Source organism: Salvelinus namaycush, chromosome 36, assembly GCF_016432855.1.
Source record: "Salvelinus namaycush isolate Seneca chromosome 36, SaNama_1.0, whole genome shotgun sequence".
Lineage (NCBI taxonomy): Eukaryota > Metazoa > Chordata > Actinopteri > Salmoniformes > Salmonidae > Salvelinus > Salvelinus namaycush.
The window spans coordinates 16,258,996-16,267,696 of record NC_052342.1 but is presented as its reverse complement, the minus strand read 5'-3'; positions in this window follow the sequence as shown (position 1 = coordinate 16,267,696).

The window sequence follows — 8,701 nt, the reverse complement described above, 5'->3', positions numbered from 1 at the left end:
TCAGCAAAAAAATAAGTCCTCTCACTGTCAACTGGGTTTATTTCAGCAAACTTAACATGTGTAAATATTTGTATGAACATAAGATTCAACAACTGAGACATAAACTGAACAAGTTCCAGACATGTGACTAAAAGAAATTGAATACTGTGTCCCTGAACAACGGGGGGGGGGGGTCAAAATCAAAAGTAACAGTCAGTATCTGGTGTGGCCACCAGCTGCATTAAGTACTGCAGTGCATCTCCTCCTCATGGACTGCACCAGATTTGCCAGTTCTTGCTGTGAGATGTTATCCCACTCTTCCACCAAGGCATCTGCAAGTTCCCGGACATTTCTGGGGGGAATGGGGGGGGGGGATTGGCTGACAGGGATGTCCTTGTCCCATCGAGCACTAACGACTCCTGTGGCGGGCCGGGCGCAGTGCACGCTGACACGGTGCCCAGGTGCTTCCTCCAACACATTGGTGCGGCTGGCTTCCGTGTTAAGTGGGCATTGTGTCAAGAAGCAGTGCGGCTTGGTTGGGTTGTGTTTCGGAGGACGCACGGCTCTTGACCGTCACCTCTCGAGTCCGTACAGGAGTTGCAGCGATGAGACAAGACTATAACTACCAATTGGATACCATGAAATTGGGGAGAAATAGGGGTAAAAAAATAAAAATAATTGGTGGGAGACAGCTGAGCACATTTTGGATAGTTGAGTTCTGGAGAGAGACACACTGTATCTTTGCCACACAACCCTCCCCTTGTCAAAACATTTTAAATTATACTCAAGACATTATCGTCACACATACAGTGCCTTCAGAATTATTCCACATTTTGTTAGATTACAGACAGAACTCAAAATGGATTTAAAAAAATGTCTCTTACCCATCTACACACAATCTCCATAATGACAAAGTGAGAACATGTTTTTAGACATTTTTGCAAATTTATTGAAAATGAAATGCAGAAATATCTCATTTATATACGTATTCACACCCCTGAGTCAATACTTTGTAGAAGCACCTTTGGCAGCAATTACAGCTGTGAGTCTTTCTGGGTAAATCTTTAAGAACTCCACACCTGGATGTGCAACATTTTCCCATTATTCTTTTCAAACTCTGTCAAATTGTTTGTTAATCATTGCTAGACATACCTTTTCAGGTCTTGCCATAGATTTTCAAGTAGATTTAAGTCAAAACTGTAACTCGGCCACTCAGGAACTGTCACGGCTGTTTGTAGAGACGTGAGTTGTTGAGTTACATTATTTATGAGAAAGTGAAACTTCAGCAAAACAACAAACGAACCGTGACTACAGCGGTGCACATGCACTAACTCAAAATACAATGTCCCACAAACACAGGTGGGAACAAACACTACTTAAATATGATACCCAATTAGAGACAACGATATCAGCTGCCTCTAACTGGGAATCATACAAAACACCAACATAGACAAAGAAACTAGAACACAACATAGACATAGAAATACTAGATTACCCCCTCTATTCACACCCTGACCTACTATACCATAGAGAAACAATGGCTTTATATGTCAGGGCGTGACAGGAACATTCACTATCTTCTTGCTAAGCAACTCCAGTGTAGATTTGGCCTTGTGTTTTAGGTTATTGTCCTGCTGAAAGGTGAATTAATCTCCCAGTGTCTTGTGTAAACCAGACTGAACCAGGTTTTCATCTAGGATTTTGTCTGTGTTTAGCTCCAATCCGTTTCTTATTTATCCGTCAAACCTCCCCAGTCCCAAACTCCCCAGCCCCAAACATAACACTTTGTATTCAGGACAAAAATCTATTTGTAAAAATGTCTAAAAACACATTATGGGGTAGTGTGTATACCAGTGACAAAAATCTAAATTTTATCCATTTTAAATGCAGGTTGTAGCACCTTTTTTTTTTAAGTCGAGGGGTGTAAATAATTTCTGAATGCACTGTATATTTAGATGATTTTCACTGACAGCCACAACTCAATAATCAGCTAGGCTTATTGCCACACACACTGTGGATTCCCAAATAAAAATAGCTGTGGATTGCCTTTCCCAAGAAGATCCTCTATGGCAAAGTCACGCTCTCTGGTGAAATATTTTGAATGATTTTATTTAGACAGGAGTAATTGTATAATTTTTGCAAAAACATCAATTTACTTTTGGGGAAGCCAGCATCCGAACAGTGCAGTCTGCAACAGACAACTTTCCTTTCCAAGAGATCTTTATATGATGATGAGATGCTCATGTCTCCACCCTAACAACGGGAATCATTGTCCCAAAGGCGGGAAGGCAGGCAACAAGCTTATATGTGCATATTATGCCAATAGAAATGCATTGGGCTTATTCTGGACAGATTTTGACGAGAGTGAGCCCTCTCACTCAGCCTCTTCCTCTCACCGGAAAACAGCGCCCCTCTGTCTTAAATATGTAGTCCATGACATGCCATACTCTTTTTGTCCACACAACATCAGATATATGATCTACACATACTGAGACAGGGGGCGCAGTTTCGCTCACTCGGAGGCTTTATCTAAAATTGATGTGTCTTTCTGTCAGTGCACGTCTCGGTCAAATAAATTATCAATAGTTCAATATTTTATTTGGAAGGGCGGGCCAAGCCCCATACGGCCCATCCATAATGCCGGCCCTGCACATCTCTATCTGCTAAAGCCTGGAAGTTTCATCCTCCTAGGCCTGTTTACAAGTGTGAAAGCACAAAAGCACACCCTACCTCTTCATCTGAGGAACAATCCATTGGCAGGGGGGTGTCTTCAGGTGCCCTACTCCTACTCCGGTCAACAGCCACATCTTTCAGACTGCCTGGCTCTGAAATACGTTTGGGATAATAGATGAGCTCATGTTACAATGACAATTAATGTTCCAGCCCATTAAAAAGGCAGTGAAACATTATCCAATTATTTATTTTCTGTTATATCACAGCAAAGAGAAAAAGCACTAATGTAGAATTTCCACTGATGATTTACCAAAAAGGCTCAGACTTGTGTTATTTCTACCACCACGGCCCGGCTCCAGTGACTCACTGGGCCATGGCATCAGCAGAGCTGCTCTGAATTGAAGCCGAGGCCACGGACTTTACAGCTTGCATTCATATAACACTGGCTAACTGTGAACATTGGTTAACATCTTCCACGGTTAATACCTGCTCACAATGCAACAGTGTTGATGGTGCAGATATTTGGATCCTAGATCAAAACTTAAGGACATGTTCTACCTGTTTATCAGTTACCGAACATGAACATCCCTAAGCAATAGTGGACAGGGCCTATAAACTTGCCCTGAAATCATGAGGCGAGCCATTAAAACATTTGCATGGCAAATATTTAGGCAAAGACTAATTTCACCAGATTTTACATCCTCTATAAAAAGCAGAGTACCCTGTGATTTAAGCCAGTTAAAAAGTGTTAGCAAATTTATAATTTTCTTGGCTTTATTGTTATTGATACTTTGTAAATAATGACAGTACTTTTTAAAATCTATCAAATGTGACAATTGTGCTTTTGATCATTCCATTTGATGAATATTATAGGGAAAAAATAAAATTCATACAATTCATAATCAAAAGCCCAATTGTCACTTGTTTGATAGACTATCACGTAATAAAAGGGTTATATATAGACAGGTAAAATATAATATTTATAAAATGAAATTAATAAAAGCTCAATTGTCATGTGTTTGATAGATACATTATTTACAATGTATCAAAAACAAAAGCCAAGAAAATGATGAAATTGCTAACACTTTTTAACTTCCTAGAAGGCTAATAATGCCTCCCTTTTCTACAATTGATGCATTGTTTTGTATTTGATTTGTAAATGTATTCAATCTACTTGTGAATGTGAAGAGATTGTTGTTTGAATGAATAGTGTGTATTTTAACAATACTGAATAAAAAAATAAGTCAGACAAGACTGACTCACTAGGACTCTTCTAAAAAAAAAAGGCCCGATGTTACAGTACCTACCTCGCTCTCTCTCGACGATTGCGTTGCATCTCAAACAAAACGGCTGTCCCACCTCACAAAGTGTGTTACATCGAGGACACTTCATTTTCAGAAAATGTCTACCACACAATGGAAGTCAATAAAAGAATTAGATTATATCAAACATTTGCATTCGTAGGCTATAGTATAGCATGCTTAGTTTGGAATGTGCTTCTGTGATAGATTTACTTAAAATAAAGATAACAACTTCTTAATTTGCCTTGTGCCATGAAAGAGTTTGATAAACCTGAGTCACCTGCGACACAACTCACCTTTTGATCACACTCCAGCTAAACCACAACGGATAATCAAACCTTCCAGGTACTTCCTCTGGGATGAACCATGTGCAAGATTGACTATCTGTTTTTTATTGTGCCTGATAAGCTAACATTCATGCCACCACATTTTCAGTAGTTCCCTGCATTCACATATAACGTTATCCTACGCTATTAGAATGTCATTCATGTGAGAAAAAAAACATTTATAGCATAATTTGGTTATCATTTGGTTCAGTCCGTCCGTGCTTTCTTTCGGTTTCACTGAAATGGAAACACAAGCGGATAAATAACAAGTTAGGGCGAGGCAGCGTAGGGCGAGACAGATTCAAGAATGAACAGGACCATGAATGAACATTTAGCAGACTAGTTGGTGTAATGGTTAATATACACTGAGTTAACAAACATTAAGAACACCTTCCTAATATTTGCTTGTTGTCCTTTAGGTGGTTGACCATTCTTGATTCACACGGGAAACTGTTGAGCGTGAAAAACCCAGCAGCGTTTCAGTTGTTGACACAAACCGGTACGCCTGGCACCTACTACCATGCCTCGTTCAAAGGCACTTCAATATTTTTTCTTACCCGTTCACCCTCTGAATGGCACACACACAATCCATGTCTCAAGGCTACAAAATACTTATTTAACCAGTTTTTTTCCGTCATCTACAGTGATTGACGTGGATTTAAAAAGTGACATCAATAAGGGATCATAGCTTTCACCTGGATTCCCCTTGTCAGTCTATGTCATGGAAAGAGCAGTTGTTCATTATGTTTGTACACTCAGTGTATATATCTGTGCCATTGAAAATAGCAACATCTTCTTTATGTTGACTTCTTCAACATTTAAGTTTTACACAAATGTGAAAAATGGTGCTCTGGTCAAAAGTAGTGTTATAAATGTATTGTTTTACTGTAATGTGTGGAAGGACCTCTGGGACGATTTGGGAAGTTGTTTTGAGGAGGAGGTGCTACATGGGTGGCAGGAGGGATAAATAAAAAAAATCACCTTTATAATAAAGTATTTGCAGACTAACAATAAAATACAATTCCTAATGTGATGAGTAACCGAAGCATAGGACAAGATTTGGTAGCACTGTAGCATAAAGTAAATTGAAATACATTTGCCAAAATTATATAATTACACCTGAAAAACTTTTTGGGGCCTAAGCTACAGACGGCTACACAGATCTGCTAACACAGGACTATTAAAGGCCCAGTGCACTACTTTTGTGATATTTATATATACACAGTACCAGTCAAAAGTTTGGACACACCTACTCATTCAAGGGTTTTTCTTTATTTTTCTTTATTTTATACATTGTAGAATAATAGTGAAGACATCAAAACTATAAAATAACACAATGTTATTTAACACATATGGAATCATGTAGTAACCAAAAAAGTGTTAAACAATTCCAAAATATATGTATATATATTTTTTTTTTTCAAAGTGTGCACCCTCAGCACCCTCAGCACCCACGTCTATGGCTGAATGTACACCCCTTCAAATTAGTGGATTCGGCTATTTCAGTTACACCCGTTGCTGACAGGTGTATAAAATTAAGCACACAAACATGCAATCTCCATAGGCAAACATTGCAGCAGAATGGCCCGTACTCAGTGTCTTTCAACATGGCACCGTCATGGGATGCCACCTTTCCAACAAGTCAGTTCATAACATTTCTGCCGTGCTAGAGCTGCCCTGGTTGACTGAAAGTGCTGTTATTGTGAAGTGGTAACGTCTAGGAGAAACAATGGCTCAGCCGCAAAGTGGTAGGCCACACAAACTCACAAAACGGGAACGCTGAGTGCTGAAGCATGCAGAGCGTAAAAATCGTCTGTCCTCGGTTGCAACACTTACTATTGAGTTCCATACTGCCTCTGGAAGCAACGTCAGCACAAGAACTGTTCGTCGGGAGATTCATGAAATGGTTCCATGGCCGAGCAGCCACACACAAGCCTAAGAGCACCATGCGCAATGCCAAGCGTGGGCTGGATTTGTGTAAAGCTCGCCACCATTGGACTCTGGAGCGATGAATCACGCTTCACCAACTGGCAGTTTGACGGACAAATGTGGGTTTGGCGGATGCCAGGAGAACGCTACCTGCCCCAATGCATTAAGCCAACTGTAAAGTTTGGTGGAGGAGGAATAATGGTTTGGGCTAGGATCCTTAGTTCCAGTGAAGGGAAATCTTAATGCTACAGCATATGACATTCTAGACGATTCTGTGCTTCCAACTTTGGGGCAACAGTTTGGGGAAGGCCCTTTCCTGTTTCAGCATGACAATGCCCCCATGCACAAAGCGAGGTCCGTACAGAAATGGTTTGTCGAGATCGTTCTGGAAGAACTTAACTGGCCTGCACAGAGTCCTGACCTCAACCCCGTCGAACACCTTTGGGATGAATTGGAACGCAGACTGCGAACCAGGTCTAATCGGCCAACATCAGTGCCCGACCTCACAAATTATCTTGGAAGTAAGTCCCCGCAGCAATGTTCCAACATCTAGTGGAAAGCCTTCCCAGAAGAGTGGAGGCTGTTATAGCAGCAAAGGGGGAACCAGCTCCATATTAATGCCCATGATTTTGAAATGAGATGTTCGATGAGCCATGTAGTGCATTTCAAAACAGAATGGAAATACTTCAATCAGAATAATTTTGTTTTTAAGAGAGTGTTGTGAAAACACTTTTTGGTGTTTCAGTGCATGTAAAAGGTAGCACCAAAACACAAAATTATTGTTTTGGCAGACTATCTAATTCAATCAGGATGTTTTCAATTTATAATTGGTTCATTGCATAAATATTGATTGTTGACTTTCAGTTTTAAAGAAGACACTGGGAAATAAATAGTTTAAGGGTAGACTTTGTCACTTATTATAGGCCACAATTGCCAGGCCCATTGTGAGATTATAAATAATGTTCCAATCAATATGTTTAGGGATATGTAAGTTATATCAGAGGTAACATGTGTAAACAGGGCCTTCTTTACTGGTATTCATGTGAGGAGGTGGATGTGAACCCGGGTCTCCTTCTTGTCAAAACAATGCCTTAGTCCACTTAGTCAGCACTGCATTGTTCAGCACTGCATTTTTGTGATGAACCACCCTTGTTACACTGAGCACATGGGGCCCGATTCAGACTTCAGATAAGTAGACTTAACATAGAATCAATAAAGCAAGGACTTCAATTCATGTTAAATCACCTTATCTTAAAGGGGCAAACCGTAGTAGCTACATCAGTTTTTGAACATATACAGTAATGATATGTACCCATTGATTCTTGAAGAATATAACTTATAAATGCCTTATGAGCTTAGTTCAACCGTAGTATCCCATCAGAATCCAAAATATGAGCTTGTCTTACTCCAATGTTTGTAAACAAAGAAAATGTTACAAACTCTGTATATAAACCCTGTAAAATATGGTTAAAACTATAATTTTTATGTCATGGAGGGTCAGTCCTTGCATCCACAGCTCTGTCTATGTATCCCTCAGCTTTTTAGCGAAATCGTGGCGGGGAGTACGCTTTGTTAAGTCTGAATAGGGCCAATAGAGAATATTTATATCTGAAATTCCACCTTTATTGTTTCTGTGCTTTGTTTAAACCGATTATAAACAGAAGGAGACAGATAAGGAAAGTTGGACAGGCAGAAGTGGGAAATTAACCCTCGAATGCTGGGGCAGTAAAATGGTACATTTCTTTGGAATTAATTTTACCCACTCAATCACACAGCCACATACTGTGTGAGGATCTTGGGCTCCAATACCAGAAGCAAAATGTGAATTTCAAACATTGTGCTGCCGCACATTTCAGAATTCACCTAGTCTGAGGCATGGAGGTATAGAGGGTATTCGTGGCAGGTTTGCCCTCTAACAAACTCTATGGTCAAGTATAAAAACAGGCAAATGTGTGCACCTCCCCTGTATTTGGGTCCTTCATGAATTCAGGAAGGTAAGAGCAGGGGTGTTATGCAACCAGAAATAAACAAGTAGTAGCTAGAACGCATGGGTGATTCACATTGACTATGTAAACAGAAGACATCCAATAAGGAAAATCCAAGAAGGAACATATACAGTTGAAGTCGGAAGTTTACATACACCTTAGCCAAATACATTTAAACTCAGTTTTTCACAATTCCTGACATTTAATCTTACAAAAAATTCCCTGATTTAGGTCAGTTAGGATCACCACTTTATTTTAAGAATGTGAAATGTCAGCATAATAATAACAGAGAGAATGATTTATTTAAGCTTATAGTTATTTCATCACATTCCCAGTGGGTCTGTAACGCTTGTTCTCCTCCTCTTCGTCCGAAGAGGAGGAGTAGGGATCAGACCAAAATGCAGCGGGTTTTGAGAACATAATGAATTTATTCAACCACGAAGACGAACACGAAACAACACTTGGAATAATTACAAAATAACAAAACGAACGAAGACAGACCTGAAAT